A 23794-nucleotide genomic window follows, 5' to 3' on the forward strand; every position below is an offset into this window, starting at 1 on the left:
CTGGCGTGGCAAGTTTCCAGAGGGCTATGGCCACTCGCTTCTGCACACTCAGGGCTGCTCGCATCCTTGTGTCCTGGCGCTTCAGGGCAGGGGACAGCAAGTCACACAGTTCAAGGAAAGTGCCCTTACGCATCCTGAAGTTTCGCAGCCACTCTGTGTCATCCCAGACCTGCAGCACTATGCGGTCCCACCAGTCTGTGCTTGTTTCCCGGGCCCAGAATCGCCGTTCCACACCATGAACTTGACCCATTGCCACCATGATCTCCACTGCCCGGCGTACCCTGCTTTCTGAGAGGTCTGCGCCACTCTCCTCACCGTGCTGCCGGAGCCTCCTCGCCCGGTTTCTCAGCATCTGACTGTGGAAGAGGTGGACGATAACGTGCGAGGAGTTGACAACGGCCATAAGTGCAGCGATGATCGCAGCGGGCTCCATGCTCGCAGTGCTGTGGCGTCCGCGCTGTAACCGACCAGACAAGGGCGCGAACAGATTTCCCGCCGGCGCTTTCAAGGAAGACAGGGAGGGCGGGATTGACGGTTCAATGACGACACATTTTTCCCCCAGCATGCATTGGGGGGAAATCCCACAATTCCAATGGGCAGCGGGGAGTGCGGGAACTGTGGGATAGCTTCCCACAGTGCACCGCTTCCAAAGTCGAAGCTGGCCCCGTGAATGTGGACTCAGAAGTTCGAATTTGTGTATTTAGTATGGATACACAAATTCGACTTATTAAGGTCGAATCCACAAATTCGACTTAAGTAGATTCGAAATAGTCCTGTAGTGTAGACAAGCCCTAAGGGGTAATTTTCTGGGTAGCCTAAAACTCTTCCAGTCTCTGACTTTTCTGGCTGAAATCTGGCAGATTTGAGCTCGATATGGGAGTGAATTTTTCTGGAAAGTTTGAACTGAGGGCAGGTCTACACTGGAGGCGGGGGGATCGATCTAAGATATGCAACTTCAGCTGAAGTCGAAGTATCTTAGTTCGACTTACCTGGCCATCCTCACGGCAGTGAGTCGACTGCCGTGGCTCCCCCATTGATGTTGCTTACTCCTCCTCCTGAGGTGGAGTATGGACCTAGATTCGCGGATCGATTTATTGCATCTAGATGAGACGAGATAAATCGATCCCCAATAGATCGATTACTACCCGCCATCCGGTGGGTAGTATAGATATACCCTGAAACATTTTCAGCCAGCCGTTCTGAAGAGTGAAAAGAGTGAATAAAAAACCACTCTTCTTCTTACTTTAGAAAAAGTGACTTCTTTTTTAACAGCTCCATTATATCAGTGGCAGACAGCAGAAACTTGAAATGTGACAGGGAAGTAGTCCCCTGCTTACAGGTGTGCTTTCAGGAAGTCTGGTGAAAACGGGTTGTGATTTGCCAAAAGCGATAAGGCATTTAGAAATGTTCTGGGTTCTGTGCTGAGATCTCTGAATGGCTGGCTGGTGTTCTTTTGATTCTGCACATTTATTAATTGCTGTTATCGTTATTAATCACTTATGTTGGCCTAGCCCAGTGGTTTTCAACCTTTCCAGACTACTGTACCCCTTTCAAGACTCTGATTTGTCTTGCATACCCCAAGTTTTACCTCACTTAAAAACTACTTGCTTACAAAATCAGACCTAAAAATGTGTGACAGCACACTATTATTGAAAAATTGCTTATTTTCTCAGTTTGTACTGACTTTGCTAGTGCTTTTTATGTAGCCTCTTGTAAAACTAAGCTAATATTTAGATGAGCCAATGTACCCCCTGGAAAACCTCTGAGTACCCCCAGGAGTATGCCTACCCCTGGCTGAGAACCACTACCCTAGCACATAGAAGCCCCAGTCATGGACCAGGACTCCATTGTGCTAGGTGCTGTACAAACAAAAAAAAACAACAACAATCCCTGCCTCAAATCTAAGAATAAGACAGGAGGTAGATACAGAGAGATGGGGAAGCACAAGGAAGCAATGAAACAATATTGGTCAGCATGACAGGCAGTGGTCTCTGCACACCAGCTACCTGATTGTTGTCAAGTATGCATGTGTGCAGAGCTTACAGCATTCCTGGGCTGTGAGCTGTCTTCTATGCCACTTGTCAAGGTGCCTGTGGAAGGAGACGGGCAGGGCTTTAAGGAGTCCTGCCTTCTTCCCTATGACAGGAAAGCATGTGTGGAATAGGCAAGGGCTCCCAGTTCCATGTCTGAATGTACTGTAGTTGTTTTGTACGGAATACAGACATATGCGCACACACTGACCAGACAGTTCATTACAGTAATTAAAGATGGCATCAAGCAAGCATCACACTCCTTGTTTTCTAATTCGAGTAACCTTAGTACAAACAACTAGGGTGGTGCTTGTGAACAAAGGCATTTCCATACCAGAGCTGATCTTTGTAGACCCAGCTTTAACTCTCCAATTTATAGCTGTGCAGGGAAGGGAGAAACCTCCTCGCCTTTGGAGGATTTAGCACTCTCACAAAGGCTTTCAGGGAGACAGCTTCAGTTCTTACATCCCCATTCACCTACATGTACCATCCCAAAGTGTCACATGGATATTGGAAGATAATGACACATAAATCCCCTTGACCCCATGAGTGGCTTGACAAAAAGGCAGCCTTCCATACTGCTGCTCTCCCATGATGTTCCTGTTCTTTAGCATCTCCTGCGCCTGGACTGTTGTGCAGTGTTGTTTGCATGGTTAAATGGCTGCCACATTCCATCTCAGGCCTGGGTATATTTCAGTGAGCAATAGTGAGTGATCCCTGTATTTCCTGACCTACCTCACTGGGAGGTTCTGAATTTTAATTCACTAAGAGTGGGAACGTTCCCTGAGATCCCCTGCCACAGGCATTAGAGAAACGTCATGTTCTGTTCATAGCTGAGTGAATAATGTGCAGTTAATAATTTATTTGAGGAATTTACCTGTTGGAGTGTCCCTTGAGAACACAGCTATTTCCTCGAGTGGATTCCTTATTCAAATGCAGCCAACATAGTTTTCTCTATAGATTGATCCCAAACAGTTACCTGTTGTGATGGGGTGGGACTCACCACTCTGGCACCTCCTGCTGGTGGTCATGGGAATTAGCTCTGCTCACCATGGCACATTCCTCTGGTGGTACCTTGCTGCCGTCACTTTCATTCCAGGACCCGCACCACTCCCAGGAGTGCAGCATCTTCTTCATAACATAGCCCTCTGGCTGAGCTGCACTCTGTGCTTCCCCGCTTCCAGAGGAATGTCACAGTCCCTTGGTCCAGCCACTTCCTCAGTGGTGGTGGTGGGGGGACCCGGGCCCACCTACTACTCCAGGTCCCAGCTCAGGGACCCTGTAGATGGCTGCTGCTTGCAGCACCCCCTCCAACTCCTCAATAGATTTCCCTGGGCCACTTCCCCACGGCCCCAGCATCCTCTTTGCCCTGGCCTCAGGGCTTCAGTCTGGTAATTCCTGCAGCCCACCAGGAGCTGCATTTAGCTCCCTGCGTCTCTACCTGAAGCACTGCTCTGTCCAGGGTGCCTTCAAGGCAGCCAATCCACCTCCCTCCTTAAGTTCCAGGAAGTGATTGAAGCTGCTCTGCAGCCCTTCTTATATTGGCCATCCCAGCCCTGATTGGCTGCTCCTCGCAGCCCCTCTCTGATTGGCTGCCTCCTGCGCAGCCTTCCAAGCGCTCTATTAATCCCTTAGAGCCCAGTGTGTGGCAGGCATCCCATCACACCTGCTCTCTCAATTTTAGTGAGCATCTCACGATAGTTGCTGTGGGGTTTTTTTCTCAAAGCCCCAGCTCCTGGAGTCACAAGATTACATGTCAAAGTGAGATTTCACTATTTGTAACAAATAATGTTTCTAGACCTCATGACTGCACAGGAAAGATGGAGAATGCAAATCCTAAAGGGTCATAAATTAGAGGAAAAATGGAAAGAACCCAGCATTGATTATTTTAAAAATCTAAGGAATTTTTAAAACAATCTGATCATTTTTGGGACCCTGACTCATGGCTTGTTTTGAATCTTTGGGGCTGGCCGTACTGCATTTGCTGCAAGGCCATTCGATAGTCAATGCTGGCGCTATACTGGTTAGTTATGATGGGTAACCAGTCATGTGTTGTTTTTTTCTGCTCCCTCACTGGATAAGCGTAACTGATAACCAGAAGGAGGGTAGGAAATAACCACTGGAGATTTGGATCTCTTAGGGAGAGAGAGCAAGAGGAGGGAACTTGAGAGAAAGTTAATGCTTTTCCTTTCAGGGCCATGCAAGCCTTGCCCAAGGCATCATCCCTGGGAAAATTAGATTACTCTGAGAGTATGTCTACACTTCAAGCTGAAGGTGTGAGTCCCAGCTTGAGGAGCCATGCTAGAGCTAGCACACTAAACATAGAGTGTAGCTGCCACTGCACAAGTACCCTGAGTACATGCCCAGCATCTTGGATGCGATTGTCCTGGAGCGGCTAGCCCCTCCTGCCACTCCCTCTGTGGTGACTGCCCTTGTATTGTTAGTAAGCTGGCTTGATCAGCGCTCACAGGAGTATGTCTGTACCCCCCGCTCACAGTCTACATGTATCCTAAGGTTTACTGACCGAGGGCAGAGTTCAAATAGAATTTTCTCTCATCACCTTCACACGGTGACTGTGAGTACATGAGCAGTCCTGACTGCAGAGGGAGAGGTCACTTTTGCCTCGTGTCTGTGACTGCCTCTGCGGGGTCTTTATTATTCATTATTATTTGTATTACCGTAGCACCTGGGACAAGGATCTATACAGATATGGAACAAAGAGATGGTTCTTGTACCAAAGAGCTTACAATCCTGAGAGAGGTGCTTGACGAATCCATCACCCTGCTGTTTTCAAGCAGCGTCGCGTCTCTGGCTGTATCTTAAAAAACCTGTTGCTACTGAGGTTCTTTCCAGCTGGCCCTGTCCCATTGTGGCATCAGCACTGAGAAAGGAGCTAAAGGTCAAGGGGGCTAGAAGCTTCATTTTATTTTTAAATGAAAGCTAAGAGTGTCACATAATCACATGACTCTGGGAGCTGGGGCTTTAAATAAACCACTAAATATTGCAAATCCCTCAATAAAATAGCAAGAGTTGGCAATGCTGCATAGACTGCAAATCTCCCCCAGTTAAATCATTGCCTGCTTCATCCATGTCATCTTGAATGGTTACAGGGATTCTGGCACTGCCACGAGCCTGGAATGTACCATGATAACAGCTTGGAGAAAGAACAGTTATATACAAATCTTAGATAGAAAGTTCTTTATTTTTCCTTGTAGTAGGAGAATTACCGAAAACTTAGATGCAAATTTAAGGCCCTGTATTCTTGTCATTGACAGGAACAAGCCAGAAGCATGTATGCCCACAGTTGAAGCATTATTGAAGCTTCAAAAATACATGAGTTTGGGTTTGTTCTTGCTCTGATGATGCCAAAGCCCTCCTACACATGAAGTTAGGTCAAGAGAAAGCTATTCAAAATAAGATGATGCCGTGGGTTCTGATGAGGTTGGCTGTTTGGATGAGGCTGTTTTGCTTTGTTACCTGACTAGCTGACACATTTGATAGTAAATTGATCTTGCAGGTATCTGTCACTTTAATGATTTTCGATCTTGTCTTTGAATTGCTTCTTCATTTTCTTTGTGCCTCGCATGCGTTTTATTGGACTTCTTGAGAGGGTTGAGTTTTTTGTGAGGATGAGCATCTTATTGCACATCTGTTTCTTTTTGTTACCCTCACACTGTAATTTTATTTAAAAGATAGATAAAAATATGAAACAATGGGATGAATAAATAGAAGTGAGAGGTTTCTTCTCTACCAGTGACTGTCTAAAATAAAATCATGCCTAGACACACGGACACATGTGCCATTTCTGGGGCGAATGCACAGCTGTGGGAGCCTAGTGCTGGCTTTCCTCTAGCATTCATTCGGATCATACCGGATGGATTTAAGCCACTGCCTTGCTCCCAGGGCTTGTTTCTCCAGCATGTCCCAGTGGGGGTGACAGGTGATTGCAGCTCCCTAGTTCAGAGTAACCCAATCCCAGTATAAATAAAGCTGTAGGGGGAAGGTTTAGCTTGGAGCACTGGTAAAGCCACTTGGGACTTAGCACTATTAGGGAATCGGGCATAGCAGAGCTTTGCTCTGACACTCCCCAGTCCTGCCCCCTGATGCACCCTGCCTCCACTTAGGCCAAGCAGTAGAATCCCAGCACAGGAGCTGGAACCTGGTGGCAGAGGTGGCTGCACTGCCTCTGATGCCTCCCAGCAGAGGTTCTCGCTACTTGGGGCATTCTCCCCGGAGACTCTCCGGAGTAAATTCACTGTGAGTCTGTGAAGCTGTTTACTCACTGCAGGTGCTCTCTGGTGGCCAGGCATGGCAGGCTCTCCTCCACTTCCCTGGCGTGTCCTGCCAACAGCTGGGGCAGCTCAGCAGTCTACTCTCCCTGTCCCCGGTGACTCAGCCCTCTAGCTAGGTCAGGTATTTATGTCCACCCCTTCTAGGATATATAGTCTGGCAAAGGATAGCCCTGTGGTCAGGCAAAGGGCTTCCAGCCTCCCCAGGACCAAGGTCTTGGGGTCTTTACCCTTCGGGGCCTTCTCTCATCCTGATTTCCCCATATTGGGGTAGCCTTTCTGCCTTCTGCACCGCCTAGGGGCTGGTAGGAGAACCTATGCTCACCCTGTTCAATCCAGGGCCCAGCGCAGCATCTAACCTCTTCCTTTTTGGTGTGTGCCTGCATAGCCCATCACAGACCCATATATGGACGGACCAAAGAATCCAGGCCCAGGTGGCATCATTTTCATTGACACTATCCTGGTATGGTAATATTTTACACCCACCTTGCACTGGTGCAGGGCAGGGGAGAGTCTGGCCCAATTATCCAGATTCTCCCCTCTCTGTCAATCTGGAGCAACTTCAGAGACGTCCCATGTGCTTCCACAGGTGTAAAAGAGAGGAGAATGAGGTCCAATAGTTCCTAAATCAACCCAAAAGGGACACAAACAAATTCCTCTTTAGATTCAGATGGAGGCTCATGGAACTATGTGTCACGGTCTCTGCCCACTTCTAATTAGCATGAACATTCTCCTGGAGTATTTTCAATATCTTATTGTTTCTTGCTCCCCCTCTTTCATATTCATCTTTGTCTTTAATTTACCTGCCTGGGCTGACAACCCTGGGGGAAAATCTAATTAAGAAAATCTAATTTTTATAACTGGCTCCAGGAGCAGCAGGGATGGGAACTGAACTCACTGGCTCTCAATGCACAGTGCGGATACTGCACAAGTGGATGGCCAGAGTGTGAGCTTCACTCACTGACAAACTCCCCTGACCTGGAGGGCTTGGTCCTGCCCCACTCAGATGGGGAAAGAGCAGAAAATCCTCCTTCCGTGTTCTCACAGACATAGGTTTACCCCATACTTCCCCTGTAGAGCCTGGCCTACCTCCAGCTGCAGAGACAAACAGGTCAGTGCCCCGTCTCTGTTCAGATCAGTCCCAGGACTCTCCTAGTCAACAGATGGCTAGTTTCACACCTGTCCACTGCAACTGTGCTGAGCCCCCCAAATTCATGTCCTCTAGGCCCTCCAGATGGATGTGAGTCCTCTGATGCTCTTATCCTGAGTCACTGCAGCCTTGAAAACCTGACCAACTATTCCTATTTGCTTATACAAAGGCCCCTTACTGAGGTGCTTTGCTTCAGTTCTTCAGCTCTGCTCAAGCCTGAGCGCTGGCCCACAGTCTCAGCAGGAGCTAATGATGCTAGTGCAGACAGCCACACAATCATGCGCAATGATAGCCCAGACACACAGACCCCTACCTGGGTTTCACACAAAGGGCCAGTTCCTCAGCTGCTGGAGATCAGCGTTGTTCCACTGGCTGTAATGGAACTGCATCAATTCAACCCAGCTGGCAAACAGCCCCAAAGAGCGTGCCCACATACAGACCCCTCTCCGGATTATATCACGGATGTGTGCACACACGCTAACTGCAAACTTTTGTTGGAATAGTTATGCCAGTCAGGGTGGGATCCTTGACCACCACAGCTGTGCTGGCAGAATCCCGTAGTGTACAGGCAGTTATAATGGCTATTTTGCTCGGAGGCGCTGGATAAGATATACTGGTAAAAGTGCAGTTTGGCTAAGAACACTGTGCCAGTACAGTACAGTAACTCCTCACTTAACATTGTAGTTATGTTCCTGAAAAATGTGACTTTAAGCGAAACGATGTTAAGTGAATCCAATTTCCCCATAAGAATTAATGTAAATGAGGGGGTTAGGTTCCAGGGAATTTTTTTTCACCAGATGAAAGACTATATATATATATATAAAAGCTTGGTTGAGGTGGAGGAGTCAGAAGGTGGGATATTTTCCAGGGAATGCCTTACTGCTAAATGATGAACTAGCAATTGGCTGAGCCCTCAAGGGTTAACTCTCACACTCTACAAGGCAGCAGGAATGGAGGGAGGGGAGAGAGCATCGCAGACAGAGACAGAGACACACACTGTGTGTGTGTGAGAGAGATGTGCATTTCCCATTTAAGTATACTGCCTTGTTAATTAGATCAGCTTGCCGAGACTGCAGCTGCTGCTACCAGCAAGCTCCCTCTGTCCTGAGCCCTGTCGTGTTCCCCCCCCCCCCCCGCTCTATGGAAGATGGGGTAAGCGGGGTGCAGGAGCAAGGGAGAGGGGAACACCCTGACATTAGCCCCCCTCTTCCTTCCCTCCCCCCCGCACAGCAAGCAGGAGTCTCGGGGAGCAGCTCCAAGGCAGAGGGCAGGAGCAGCACATGGCAGTAGGGGGAGGGACAGCTGCAATTGCTAGCCTGCTGGGCAGCTGCTGCACAGGGAACTTAGGGGAGCGGGGAGCCGATAGGGGGAGTTGATAGGGGGAGCTGCCGGTCCAACCTGGTTCCAACCCCCCACCAGCTAGCTGCAAGGGGCTGCTCTTCTTCTAAGCAGTGGACAAAGCAGGCGGCTGCCAAACAACGTTAGAAGGGAGCATTGCACAACTTTAAACGAGCATGTTCCCTAATTGATCAGCAACATAACAACAAAACAACGTTAACCGGGACGACTTTAAGTGAGGAGTTACTGTATAGCAGTGCTCTAGCTCCCAGCTAAGTGCTACTATTGTAGGCCTGGCCTCCGTTCCTTACACACCCATAGCATGCCCACCTCTCCTGGCCAGTCATGCACCCTGCGTGTGTGCACAGTGTGGAAACCCCTATACAGGTCCATTAGCACCGACAGGTAGCCCAGATACACTACCACAGACATCGCACCATGGTACAAACACACGCACTCAGCTGTCCATGTAGCCATCCCGGTCACATGCTCTCCTTGCTGCACACCCCAGGAAGTGACTCTGGATTTTCTTCGGGAAGGCAGAGGCACCGACCCTCCCCTGTCTGAGGTTAGTGCAGCCTTTCCCCTGCCAGTCCCTTTCCCCCTCTCCCTTCTCCTTATTCAGCAATAATGTCATGCCAAATGGCTCATTCATCATCCCAAATTAGCCATTATTAAAGCCATCCATTTGCAGGGCTGTGGCTAAAATGAATTGTGTTATTATTCCAGTTACGACAATGAATGACCCGACATCAAAAACCATTTTGAATTCGCAGCGAGAAGGCAATCAATTATTTTGTTCCACTGCCTGCCTGGCTGGGGCTCTGTGCTAGAAACAGGCTCTGCTCCATTAATGGTATTTCAAAGCCCCAGTCAGGAGACTGGAGTATTCCATTTCATGCTGTGGCAATTACCAAGGTGGCTGTTGTTAACCCCCTGCAGCCTCTGTTATGCTAAGGCTGCTCTCTGTTTGGGATGGGGTTGGTATGTGCCTTGCATGTGTGTGGATTTAACCTGTCTGGGGCTGCTTGTTTAATCAAGGCGGTTCTCAAGCTGGGGCTTCCTTTGACTGGCAACACTCACACACTGGCACCACAGGGCACTAGCCATGGCACCCACAGTCCTTAGAGACCCGCGTGGGCCTGTCCCTCTCTCCTGTTGCAACCTGTCCGTTGTCCATTTCCACCATGCCTGCCTCCTCCTCCCACTCTGCTCTCAGCCCTGTTGGGAGCCTGTCCAGACGGTCTGTCTCAGGCAGGCAGAAGAAAGCTGGACCCATACTAATTAGCTTCAATTAAGTTTTTGTTGTCTGACTGTCCTGTCGCACAATTCATGTGCCCAAGGCTCTTGGCTCTGCTCTGTGGCTCTCATTCACTTCCCTTTGTTTCAGGCACAATAATAGTAACAATATTGGATGACCGCTCTGCCTTCCATCCACCTTGGCACCTGTCCCTGAGAAGAGAGTGCCTGGGCAGAGAGCTGCATGCAGCCTCCTCCATGTACCAGTCTAGAAGGGCTGGGAATGGGAGTGGTGGGTGGTCTCCCCCCCACACGGCTGTGTTGGCATGCAGGCAAACACTCCTCCTGCACGTAAAGCAGTCTGAAATGGTGCCAGCCACCTGTCTGCTCTGACACGACCGGGACAGGCTGAGCCACTGAGAATAAAGTAACAGTACTTTCCACTTTATGTGCCTTGCCCAGGGTCACAGAGACAGATGGGAGTTCTATTTCTGGCTCTGCTACTGACTAACTCTCAGTCTGATATTCATCACATTGTGTCCTCTGAACATGGCGAGTCTTCCTGCCCCTATCTGAATCCAAGGGCTCTTCACACTTTTGCATCAAATCCAGCCACAATGAATGGCCCAGTGGGTACCGCTGTTGACCAAAAGTTGGACTTGAGGCAGAACTGTTGAAAATTATCTGTCTGGTGACCCCATGAGTTGCTGCAGCGTTTAAGCTTTCATTAATGAAAACCAGTCGCTAGCCTTTGGTGGCAGAGATACCTCTTACTGAGTGTGCCCTGTTGCTGTGCTCTCTTCATGAGTCTGTGGATAAACAGAAACCACCCTGGAAAGGGTGAGCTACTCCCTTCATTTCAGGGGAGTGTTCAGTCTGAAGACTAATGATTACAGTGCAAATGTCAACCCTGTTTACTCTTTCACTGCTGCTGGTTGTAGTAAAAGCATCCAGCTATTCTTGGAACATGGTCGGAGACAGAGTGGGATCTTTTTCCCCCTAGTTTGAGCCCTGCTGTCAACCTGACAGTCACTGATGCAAACGTTTCTTATGCTTGTGCTATAAACATAGCACTGATGTTTCTCTCACCTTCTTCTCTGGCTATTTTATGCCCATATTTAATGACAGTAATACTGGGTATTTCTCCATCAACTTCCATCCACACCTGCTTTATAAGCACTGACTTAACCTCACAACCCCCATCTGGCAGGTGTCCTCCCCATCTTACACATGAGGGCACTGAGACACAAGGGAGAAAGTGACTTTTACCCAGGGTTAGGCAGTGAGTCAGTAACCGAGCTTGGAATGGAATGTAGAACTCTTGACTCCGAGTTCCCTTTTCCAGTCAGTCTGCACATCACCTCCCAAACTTAACCTATAGATAGTCCTTCAGCTGTTGTTTCTAGCTGCTTCTTCCCTGCTTCACCTTGTTTGGTTTCTGGGGGATCTCTGGCACTAATCTAGGTCCCAGTTCTCTGGCTGCTGTCCTGGCCATCTAGGCATGAACTGGCCTTCTGGTAGAACTGTTTATACTAGGATGCAACTTACGCTCTGTAACCCTGCACATTAGCTTAGCACAGGAAGTAAAAATATTGTATACAAGTGGAACTGCAAGACAAATGTAATTGGATGCAGTATTCTTTTTAACATCCTGTTCTAACTGCTGTGGGTGTTATTGATGGAGAATTGCTTTTACAGGCCTCCCCCAGAGTTGGCTAGATTTCAGCAACGAGTGAGTGAAACGAGACACATATAGTTGGTGAGAAGCAATGACATCTTTCAGAATGGAAGGCACTTTACAAATACAAGCTCTCATCCAAAAGACAGGGTGCGGGTAAGTTGTCTCATTGTCTGGGTGAGAGGCCCTCAAAGCTATGCATTAAATGAAGTACAACAGGCCCCAAAGGATATACTAATTAACACTAAGTGTTTAAATCACAGCACGAAGTGTTCGCTGTGTTAAGGAAATAATGAATGGAGATTAAACTCCCCCTGCAGTGCAGAGAAAAATGGAAAACTTTTGGGTGAATTGAGAAGGGCTAGGTAGTTAAGGAATACCAGGATGTGAGGATAAGATGTGGTTTATTTAAAAAAAATTGAAGAGGAAGGTTTCTTCCCAGAGTCACTATAGGCTCATCTTGTGTCCCTGTGTACATCGGAACAGTAAGGGGAAAGGAACAACTGTAATTACTCCAGCTGGAACTTGGCTGGGACCATAGGGTTAGAAATCTCCACATTGGGAAAAGAAACAAAAGTGGCACATGGCCTCCTCTAAAAGACTCTGTCAATGTCACAGCATCCCCTAGCACCAGGCTAGACCAGTGGAAAGAGTGCAACATCTGGGCCGTCCTTGGCGGCCTTATATGCAAGGCCTGGCTTGGCACAACCTCTCTTAGATGGTGATATCAGAGCCAAAGGTCATGTGATACATGGCTCAAGCCCTCCGAAGACTGTATAGTGGACTCAAAGTGGTGTAAATCAGTGTAGTATCACTGCTAAAGTGATTTTCCCCTTTAACAATCCTGCCTCCATATTTAAAATAATTTCAGCACCTCCTGGGGGAGAATGAAAGCTTTTCTTCTGCATACTTATTTAAAACCTAATCTACATCTCACTCGGCCTTATCGGGTTTTGGAATGGGCTGCAAGATTTAAATGAGGTGAAATGAAAAGACTTAAGAGACGAGAGGAGGCTATTGAAGAGACTGGAAAGAATAATCTACAGCGATGAAGAAACGTGATAGTGACTGAAACAGGGAAGGAAAGAAAGGATCTGAAGAATAACTAGAAACAGCATCAGTGAGGCGATCACGAATACAGAGAAATGCTGGACACTTCTTTTAGTGTGTGGGCTCCCTGTGGCTGGGACAGGCGCAGAGCAGATTTGTTTGCAATTCTAGCCCCTTTCAAAGACTTGGGGCCCGATCCTGCAATCCATACTCATGTGAATAAGCCTTTCTCTGGTGAGTTGATATCAGTGGGAGCAATGGTTGTGTATGGGGAGACTTTGGCAAACCAGTAAAGTGCCTGAAACCACTATGGCTTATTGTTAAAGACAGCCTAGTCAGCAAGCTATTAAAAGCAAGTCTCAGCTTGACCAAGGCAGGAGGGGAGGGGGGTTTTGGATGCCACCGAAAGGGCGGCTTGACCCCGCGTCCTTCCTGATAAGAATTTTGTTGAAGTTGCTGATACATGTGTTTTAAAAGAGTAGGATATGCCCCAGGAATGTCTACTGAGGTCTCAAGGCTGCAAGTTCTGGAAAAAACCCACACCTGGATAATCAATAATCAGAAGGAACCTCTTGCTTGAAACTGCTTACTTAACAAGGTTTCTTTAAGGGACATGTCATTCTATTACTAATGTATAAATAAGGGGACTCGTTTGGGGGACTCTTTGGAGACTGGCCTCTCCCTCTGGATGCATCTTATGTTCCCCAGTGGGAAGACAGGCTGCCGCTGTATCACTCAAGAGCCACATTCAGCTTTGGTAATTATCAAGGGTTGGGGGTCTTTTACTAATCTTATTGCGGACGTGTGTAAGTGCTTGAGACTAGTAAAGTTTAGCTTTAAGTGAAAGCACTCTTGTGTTGTCCTGTTTGTGCCAGCCATCTATCGGTTGGATGACTGTGTCTCCCCTGATTTATTTCCTGACGCTTCCTCGCACAGAGTAAAGTTACCAAGAGCTTTGGGTTGAAAGAACCCCGGCTAACAGTTGCAAGACTGGATCCTCTAGCTGAGGGGCAGGGGGAGAGACTTGACACCGAGAATGTAAGCAAAAAAATCAATTTCAAAAAATGAATAAAAATTGATTTCAGGTGAGAAACAGGCTGTAACTGTTGGTGAGAAACATATGATCTATGATCTCAATGCTTGTCAGGCTCCTCATCACCATAGGCTCTGAGTATCTCACCCTCATGAATGGATTCATCCGCCAGAACCCCTGCGAGAGAGGCTAGTACTATTAGCCCATTTCACAGCTGGGGAACTGAGGCACAGAGAGATTTAAGTGTTACCCATTTTCAAAAGTGACTGAGGAGCCTGTTTCACTCACTGGGATTTAGACTCCTGAAGGCCAGATCTTTAAAGGCCTTTAGGAACCTACAGATGCAGCTGGATGCCTGCTGGGATTTTCAAACAGGAGTTGAAATCCCATTGACTTTCAGTGAAACAGGCTCCTAAGTCACATAGACACTTTTGAAATGTTCCCCTCATTAAGTTGTCCAGGGTCCCACAGGAAGTTTGTAGCTATAACAGGACTTGAACCCACAGACTCTGCGTCTTAGACCAGTGCCCTATCCCTAAGCCTCCCTGCCAGGTTTTGGAGTTTTACCTTCCTACTCTCCTATATTTTAACACTCAATTTCTCTCCTCCGGGTGTGTGTGTGAAAGACCCACACCAACAGGAGAAACTGACTGACCATAGCGGGGGAGAAGCGTAAGATGCACAAAGCGCTGCCAGAGGCCCAAAGTGAAACACACTGGAAAACAATGCAAAAATAAAATCTCTTTCTGTTACAGTGACCTTAGGCATTGCCTGCGACAAGGGGAGACTGAATATTTCCAGACAGAAGAGTGATTTTTAAATTGATGATGTCTCTGTAGACTGCGGAGGCTCTTCAGGGCAGGCGGCACCACCTATTTTGTTTTGAATCAAGGCCCTGTGTAGTCGACAACCACTGACTTTGTGGCAGAATCTAACCTTTGCCACAGAACTGGGTCCCAAAAGCAAGGCTCTGATTTAAAATAAAGAAATAAATAAAATTTAAAAAATGGATGGAATTTTGAAAAGCACTCAGTACTGTCCTGTCTTGTCCATGAACTCAGTAGACTTCACTAGGAGAAGACTTAAGCCAATGCTGAGCACTTCTGAAAACCCTGTTTCGAACTATGATATGTATGAACTGCCCCATTTAACTCAATAATTGTTAACTCTGAAGCCTATTGATGTCAATTACAAAAACTTCCAGCGTCCCCTTGATTTCTTCAGTGCAGTAATAAGTTGCCCAGTATGGTGAAAAACTAAAATGCAGGGACAGAGTCAAAGGAACTGAATTTCACATCAAAGCGCTACATTCTGATATCACACTGAATATGGTACCTTACGCCATGAATAATTCTACTGAAGTCGGTGGGGAATATCTGTGCAACAAGATGCTACTCAGCATGAGTAACAATGAGCAGACTCTGGCTCATGATTAATCTCATAAGGAAATCTCTCCTGCTTCTATTATTCATTTTTCTATGAAACTAAAGAAAACATTCCATTTGCTAATTTCTCTGGAGTTGCCACAGAATTTCCATTCTTAGGTGGCCCCAATTGCTGTAGTATGGGGTTCCCCCCCTTTTTTATGTAGTGCTCCTACGAGGGAGGGCAGTACTACTCCCATTTTACAGCTGGGGAAGTGATTTGCACAAGGTCACACACTGCATCTGTGGCGCATCAGAGAATCAAAGCCGGATCTCCAGGCACCAGACTAGTACCCTAACCACTGGCCTTACTGTGGGAGAGTTCTGCAGAAACCAGCCGCCTTTGCACAGAATTCAGGGCTGGGTTGCTGCAGAATACATGGATTATGATGTGCTGCTTTAAATTGACTTTGAAGGCACCTTTCTGACATGTCAATTATGTCTATGCACTTGCAGGTGTCGTTGGCTTCTGTTGCCTAAGGGAGACGTATCAGAAACAAATGGCCTGATCCAAAGCCCATCCAATTCAGCTGGAGTCTTTCCATAGAGTTCAGTGGGTGATGGATCAGGTCCAGTAAAATAGGTGACAGAAGACTGAAATTATTCCTTCAGATGGAGTGCAGAATTGTCTGCCAGAGCTTGAGATTCAGTGGGGCCCACGAAAGAGGCCACTGCTTAGTACAGTCAAAGGCATGGAGGAGATGGTAGGGCAGAGAAAAGGAAAGGAAGAGATTAAGGAACAAAGTGCACAGAAGGGAAAGGAAGGAGAGAGGAAAGGAGAAAGGGAGGGAGATGAGGGTAAAAGAAGAGGCACTGAGAGGTGAATCCTCCACCACAGCAACCTGTACATTTCCTTTTCTAGTCCCTCAGGGCCAGATTTTCAAAGGTATTTAGGCTCTAAAAGATCTTCAAAAGCAGCTTTTCTAAATGCATCTTTTGCTGCCTAAATACCTTTGAAAATCTGTCCCCAAGAACCTAACTCATATGCAGGCCAATGACGGCTCCTCCAAAGCGGCAGAGCCATCATATATAGCAGCGCTTCTCAAACTGTAGGTCGGGACCCCAAAGTGGGTCGGGACCCCATTTTAATGGGGTCACCAGGGCTGGCGTTAGACTTGTCAGGGCCAAAGCCTAAGCCCAAACCCCACTGCCCAGGGCCGAAGCCCAAGAGCCCCCCACTCAGGGCTGAAGCCCTTGGGCTTTGGCTCCCCCACCTGGGGCAGCAGGGCTCGGGCAGACTCTGGCTTCAGTCCCCCTTTGATGGGATCCCTGGGGTGCAACCTGGGACTGTGGGACCGCTGTGCCTCCTGGTCTCTCCAGCCTGGGCTGACTCTCACAATGCCTTGCTAGTGACCAGCAGCAAACCCCTCCAGGTGCTGTTATCACTCAGCACAACTGCATGTGGAGCCTCACACCCAGCTATATTGCATGAATGCTCCCAGAGCAACTCATGAATCACACAGAGAAAGGCACCAGCCATATCCCCCAGCTCCCAGTACTGTACCCCAGGAATATACTGTCTTTCACTGCTCAAGATGACCAATGCAGATTTATTGACTGATTCACCACTTCATCAGTGGAAATTGGACATACACCAGCCTTTGCAAACCCTGAGCAGATTTGCCACACACTTCATATAGACTCACTGGTAAAGATAAACAGTAAAACAAATGTATTGACTACAAACAGGGGCAGCTCTAGGTATTTTGTCACCCCAAGCATGGCAGGCAGGCTGCCTTCGGCGGCTTGCCTGCGGGAGGTCCCCGGTCCCGCGGATTCGGCAGCACGCCTGCGGGAGGTCCGCTGAAGCCGCGGGACCAGCGGACCCTCCGCAGGCAAGCCGCCGAAGGCAACCTGCCTGCTGCCCTTGCGGCAACCAGCAGAGCGCTCCCCGTGGCTTGCCGCCCCAGGCACGCGCTTGCTGTGCTGGTGCCTGGAGCCACCCCTGACTACAAAAGATGGATTTTAAGTGATAAGTCAGACTTAGTTACCAAAAGAAAAGAAAATATAAGTATGCAGTCTAAACTCTCAACCCTGTTAGACTCGGCAACATCTAGATTAAGCAGTTTTTCTCACCCCACTGGTTATTGCAATTCATAGTACATAGATTTCGCCCTTGAAATGTGGGCCAGTCCCCTCAGTTGGAGTCTTCAGAGTGTCCTTGTTGCTTGCAGCATAGGTGGGTAAAGGAGAAAGGCCCAGCATGGACCCCCTGTGTTTGGTTTTGTACCCTCAGTCCATGTGCTTGGAAAACACAAGTCCAGGCATGTCTGGGGGGCATAGCTGAGTCCCCAGGCAAGGTTGAGCAATTCCCCTGGTGTGGCCTCATGCAAGTGAGTCATTGCATTGTGGCTCCCTTGCTGGACAGTGGCTGTTCATGGGTTGTTTGACACCCTGCCCGGGCATTGGTTACTTTCCTTGCAGTTGCCTCTGGGGAGCTAATATCTGGCTGATTTCCTCCAATTTACAGCATGTTTTAGTGACAACCATACCACACAATTCTCATAACTTCATATACATATATGGATAGAGAATGACTTTCGGCAGATCATACTCTTTCCCGATACCTTACAAGGCATGCTTTATATGTAGTATCACAATGACATACAGATGAGGAATATGGGAGGTTACAGCCAGGGCCGGCTCCAGGGGTTTTGCCGCCCCAAGCAGCCAAAAAAAAAAAAAAAAAAAGCCGCGATCGCGATCTGTGGCAATTCAGCGAGAGGTCCTTTGCTCCAAGCGGGAGTGAGGGACCCTCCGCCGAATTGCCGCCGAATACCTGAAAGTGCCACCCCGCTCCGGAGTTGCTGCTCCAAGCACCTGCTTGATAAGCTGGTGCCTGGAGCCGGCCCTGGTTACAGCGTGCTCCCCCAAGGTACAGAATGTCACACACCCCTCCTAGGCTCATGCAGTAATTTTTGTTGTCAGAAGGGGTCGCGGTGCAATGAAGTTTGAGAATCCCTGATATACAGTGTATATAAAAATAAAGTGTGCTTGCGGGGGGGAGAGGAGAGAAGTGGGGAAGGGAGAGATGCTGAGATACCACAGGCTAAGGAAATCCAATTCCCTGTTAAATTGGAAAAGGCAGTGCTTTGAAGATAATGCTGATAGGATAAAGGCCCTAGAACAGAGACAAGGCTGCAGGTCATAGATGCAGGAGAGCGGGTGGGAGGCGTGTGACTGAGGGAGCCCATAAGGAACTGTAATATAGGGGAATATGGAAATTAATATAAAATCAGCCAGCTTGTAGGAGATTAAAATACCCGGCCCGGCCCCAGGAGCTAAATGCATCCCTGATGCCAAGCCACTGACGTCACTGGAGTTACAGCAGGGGGGATTTGGCCCCGTCTGTTTGGAACGTACTGCAGTCTGCCCAGCTTCGATGGATTTTTGAATGGTACTTTGCAATTCTACACCATGCATTTTGCATGATGAGTGGAGACGTTAGCTCTTTTCATCCAGTGTATTCCCTCCTTGCAGATGTGATGTAAACCAGGGGCCCTGATCGCACATGGCCATTAGAGACCTTGTGGGGAAAGGAGCTTGCTGGAGTCAGTCCAGTATGCAGTGCTATGGTGGCTGTCTCAGCAGAGAGGCCAAGCAGACAGTGGGCCATGGAGACAACTCCCAATTCACCCCACAGGATGAGATTGAGGCGCAAGGGGAGCAGTGTACTTGTCACTACTCATTCTGGGCGTAAGTGCAGGATTTACTTCTCCAGGGCTATCAGACGAGTAACACCTCAATGCACAGGCACTTTTAAAATAATAATCCCATGTCATTAGTTTGGAAGTTTTGAGCGATTGCCCGCCAGCACCCTGGCAGAAGTCCAGCAGCTGTACTCGCTCACACGCCCCCCTCCCCGGTGGTTTCAGGTGGTTATGGCATTCATCACTTCCTGTCTTAACCTCTTGTGCAGGGTTGTCACCATGTCACGGCTGCTTTCCGCTCTCCAGGTGGCTCTATTTCAGTAGTGCCTACGGTACACGCCCATAATAAAGGCCATGGGAGCTACCCCTCATCCCCTGCCCCCACAGGAACTATGGGAGGCATGTACCTCAGGCACTGCGCCATATCTCCCAAGGCTGAGTGGGAGCACTGCTGCTGTCAGCTCCACCAATTGGGAGGGTGTAGAGGATGCTCTCCTCCCTAGACAGCCGGCACAGCTATCTAGTGCGATGGTCCCCCCATCCTTTTGGGGTAGCTAGTGCAGCGGGGGGAGCTGTCAGGGAGCAGTTCCTGTGTCCAGGTGTGCCCAGGCACAGCAATGTGCTTGGCCCCTCCATGAGGGTCAATGCTTCTTCCACGCTGCCTCCTGAGTCCCACAGACAGACAGGATATGGGAGGTGAGTGGGTGCGGGCAAACACAGCAGCCCACACATGCTCAGCCTTGCCTCACACAAAGGGCCAGTTTCACTGGGAGGGAACCTTGGTCAGGATACTAGGGGCTGGTCTACACTAGGGGGGGATCGATCTAAGATACGCAACTTCAGCTACGTGAATAGCGTAGCTGAAGTCGAAGTATCTTAGATCGATTTACCTCTCATCCTCACGGCGCGGGATCGATGTCCGCAGCTCCCCCTGTTGACTCTGCTACTGCCGTCTCTAGATGAGACGCGATATCGATCCCCGAGAAATCGATCGCTACCCGCCGATATGGCAGGTACTCTAGACGTACCCTAGGTTAATTCCTCCTCTTCCTCACTCCCACAAGGAACAGGCCAAAGAGACCTTGGAAGAATGGTGTAATACCAACCCTCTCCCACTATTACGCTGCAGTGTCAGCATTAAGCATAAGCCCAGGCTGTCCATGGAACTTGAACCCCTGAGCTGTTAAGTGAAGACTGCTCCAATTGTCCCACACTAACAAGAGTAAGAGCCAGGGCCAATGCTATGCAAGTCAAAATGTTCAACACTCTGGAATTTGAAAAGCTCACAATGGGAAATTTGGGGATATTTATGGCAGTGCTTTGGGGGGTGAGGAAGGGGGGCTCGGACAGTCCCATTAGCCTCAGGAATGTCTTGAGGAGAGCTGGAAAAACTAATCCCAGCAGACAATTCATTCAACAGACAGGCTGGGATCTTCAAAAGGGGCCTAAGAGAATTAGATGCCCAATTCCTATTGCCTTTCTAATTCAGCCGTAGTTCCTTCTTCTGCTTGTAAACCCTCTACAGAGAAACTTCCATTTGCACAGACGGGTTCATTATTCAGAATTAGTCAGCTGCTGTCTTGAGCAATACCTTCATCATGAACAAATCCGAGCGACCATCGCTTGAGTGCTCACTAGTCCTGGTTTGACAGTTGCATTGTGTGATTGGTCATCTAAAAGAGATTACATTGTGTCTGATGTTTTATTGGATGACATCCACGCCCAGAAGATGGCTGCCAAACACATCTGGCACCGATTCCCATGCAAGTGCACAGTCGCATGAGTATTCCCCATTCTTTCTCTTCCCCCGAACATTCTTGCATGTCAAAATGCTCTTGCTGAAGGAAAACAAAGGAAAGGCGCCTGCAATACCATCATAGTGCATTCACCTCAGCTGGGACGTGAGCAAATCAGTTGTGTCTCAGCAATGTCAGAATTCTCTGAACCTAATTAGTGCCCCTTCAGCGTCTGAATGAGACCAGTTCTCCTCTCAAGGCCAGATGCTGCATTGTGCAGCCATCCCACTGGGAGAGACAGAGACTTGAAACAGAGAGAGAGAGAGAGAGAGACAATTCCTAATGGAGTAATTAAACTGAAATAATTCAATTACAATATTAATTGAATAATTAAATTTGGAACATTACCATTTAATTGAGCACTATTTGTATTGTCCCAGCAATGTGGAGAGGCTAGCAGCCCCCTATCAGACAGACAGAGACGGCTGGTGCTGATGAAGGGCAGAGGATAAAACTGAGGTCACGAAATGAAGTGCTGCCTCATTTTCGCCAGAGGAAGGATGACAGTGGTTTGACTCTTTTAGACCAGAAGCCTGTCTGAATTACATAAACAAGTAGAGGAAGAAGAACCTCTACTGGATCCCCCAAAACAGCTCTGCTATTAATTATTTTTCACTGAAAGCCAATACTGTGCTTGGCCTCACACCTGCAAGGATGGCCCCTGCCCCAAGTAGATTGAAATCTTAATCATGCGCAGACCTTAGGCGTCAAACATTCCAGCAGCAGATGCAAGGCAAAGTGACTTATCCGAGGCCAGCCAGCAGGCCAATGGCAAAGTCAAGACTAGAACCCAGGTTTCCCCATATCCAGTGCTCTATCCACTAGGCAATGCTGCCTACTTAGGGATGAGATCAAGCTGTTGGTTACAAGCCCAGTGGGTCTGGTCTTCTCCATGACTCATGAGAGCGCGAAGATGGGGGCCGCACACATACTGGTTGTCACACTGCCACTTAATTCTATAATAAGATAATTCTATAAAACACAATAATCCGTCTGTTATCGACTTTACCAGCTTCGCCTGCTTTGGGAATTGCTCTGGGGACAATACTGTAACCTTTGCCATGCTGCATGCTAATAAGTGGGAGGGCACTGAACAGGATAGAAATTAAGGAGGGCAGAAAAGAGAGAGAAAACGAATTAAGGATGGTAGGAGGGGCTGTATCTGATCTTCCACACAGCATCTTTTAATCTCTTGTTTAAAATGCCTTCTCCCCTTTTTCTGCTTTGGACAGCTTCGCTGATAATTATTTGATCTGTCTTCAGCTCTTCACACACAGATTGCCTTGGCCATGAGTCCGGGATGTTTTCACTGTCCTGCTGCAGCTGCAGTCTTTCTTTTGACACCATATGATCTGCAGTCCCTCCACAGAGCCAACAACCCCCATTGTCTTTGGTACGCCTGGAGGAGTGCTGGTGCAGAATAGCTGCAGAGACAGACTCTCACTCATGGTCACACAGCTCCATAGTCCTGTGCCAGCCCTGCAGTAAACCTTCTCACATGTTCTGACATATAAACCACAACCTCCACAGTAGCACCTACAAAAGCCAGCTGAGGGTGGGCCCCTGGCACCAGACACCATGCAAACATCTTATAAGATGCATTCCCTGCTCTAAAGAGCCCACAGTCTAACAGACAAGACAAACAAAGGCAGGAGTGGAAATACAGGCATAGATGAAGGTCAGTGTCAGACCTGGGAACAGAACTGAGGAATCCTGAATCCCAGTCCAGTGCCCTGTCCAATAAACCATGCTATTTACATGGACCATCATATGCACATGATTATCCTACAAACATATATGTGAGGCACATACATGTACATGCAGCAAAGAATCCTGTGGCACCTTATAGACTAACAGACGTTTTGCAGCATGAGCTTTCGTGGGTGAATACCCACTTCTTTGGATGCAAGTGGTGGAAATTTCCTGGGGCAGGTATATATAAGCAAGCAAGAAGCAAGCTAGAGATAACGAGGTTAGATCTTGCATCCGAAGAAGTGGGTATTCACCCACGAAAGCTCATGCTGCAAAACGTCTGTTAGTCTATAAGGTGCCACAGGATTCTTTGCTGCTTCTACAGAACCAGACTAACACGGCTACCCCTCTGATACTTGACATACATGTACATGACTCCCTTGCTTGCTTTCATAGGTGGCAACCCAAATATGACACAAAATTTATCCTGGGGACCTGCTGGTGCAACTTTTGATTTTGATGGAATTGCAGCTGATTGCACCAGGTATGTATTTGGCTCTCACAACCTATAAATTACCCACCTCCATACAACCCTACACATACCTGATGTGTCCACGTGTGTACATGACACACCCCTGCATACAGACAGAGCCCCACATGGCTATGATTCTTTCTCTCCGGAAAGAACAGTTACTTATCTGTAACTGTTGTATTCCCCTCAGGCGTGTGCACACCTAGCGCGCCTGAAGCTGGAGAATTTTCCATAGCAGCATCCGATGAAGCAGTGCATGTGCCCTACGCCTCTTTGTGGCCCTTCTCAAGACTATTGAAGGGCACCCTCCCACCAGAATCCCCTCAGTTCCTTTACACTGCAATACGAGGCTAGAAATTCTGGTGCAGAGGGGACTCTCGAATAAACAAAGAACAACAGTTACAAGTAAGTAACCATTCTTTCTTTTTTTAATGGTTCACAGGTGTATTCCACTCAGGTGACTCCCAAGATGTTTGGATAGGTGGTAGGGTTCAGAGTCTACCTGAATAGCAACTCAAAACTGTTTTCTCAACACTTGTGTGAGATCTGAAAGCAGTCGTCATGACAGTGCTGAATAAGGGACTTACAGAGGACCACATAACAGCCCTATGTATGTCTAGAAGAAACATCCCATAAGTAGGCCCTTGATTTGGCCCCCAGGGCTCTTCCGGACATGTTGTCACAACACCATGGTCAGATATGGCACCCGAACTTGAGCAACCTGAGCCTCACAGCAGAGCTGTTGAATAGCCAAGCCAGGCACAGTTCAACTGCAGTTCAGCTGGTCCTGCTAACCAGTAGAAAACAATTTGCTAAGTCCACCTACCTGCCTACATGGAAGCACTTTTCCATCTGGTCAGCTGCTCAAGGTACCCAGCCCCGGTTCAGGATAT

At 48.2% G+C, this 23794-nt stretch overlaps 1 protein-coding gene across 1 annotated transcript in view; it reads right to left on the reverse strand.

The window, feature by feature from the left end:
* Positions 1–5318: 5318 nt before the first annotated feature.
* The window catches only part of DNAAF6 (dynein axonemal assembly factor 6), a 68677-nt gene continuing 50201 nt past the window's right edge, over positions 5319–23794 (reverse strand). The window contains exons 7-8 of the transcript XR_006582458.1: positions 6806–6942; positions 5319–5703 (exon numbers count right to left, since the gene is read on the reverse strand). The gene's annotated coding sequence lies outside the window, so the exon portion shown is untranslated. The remainder of the gene's footprint in view (positions 5704–6805; positions 6943–23794) is intronic.

This window comes from Mauremys mutica, chromosome 9, assembly GCF_020497125.1.
Source record: "Mauremys mutica isolate MM-2020 ecotype Southern chromosome 9, ASM2049712v1, whole genome shotgun sequence".
Classification (NCBI taxonomy): Eukaryota; Metazoa; Chordata; order Testudines; family Geoemydidae; genus Mauremys; species Mauremys mutica.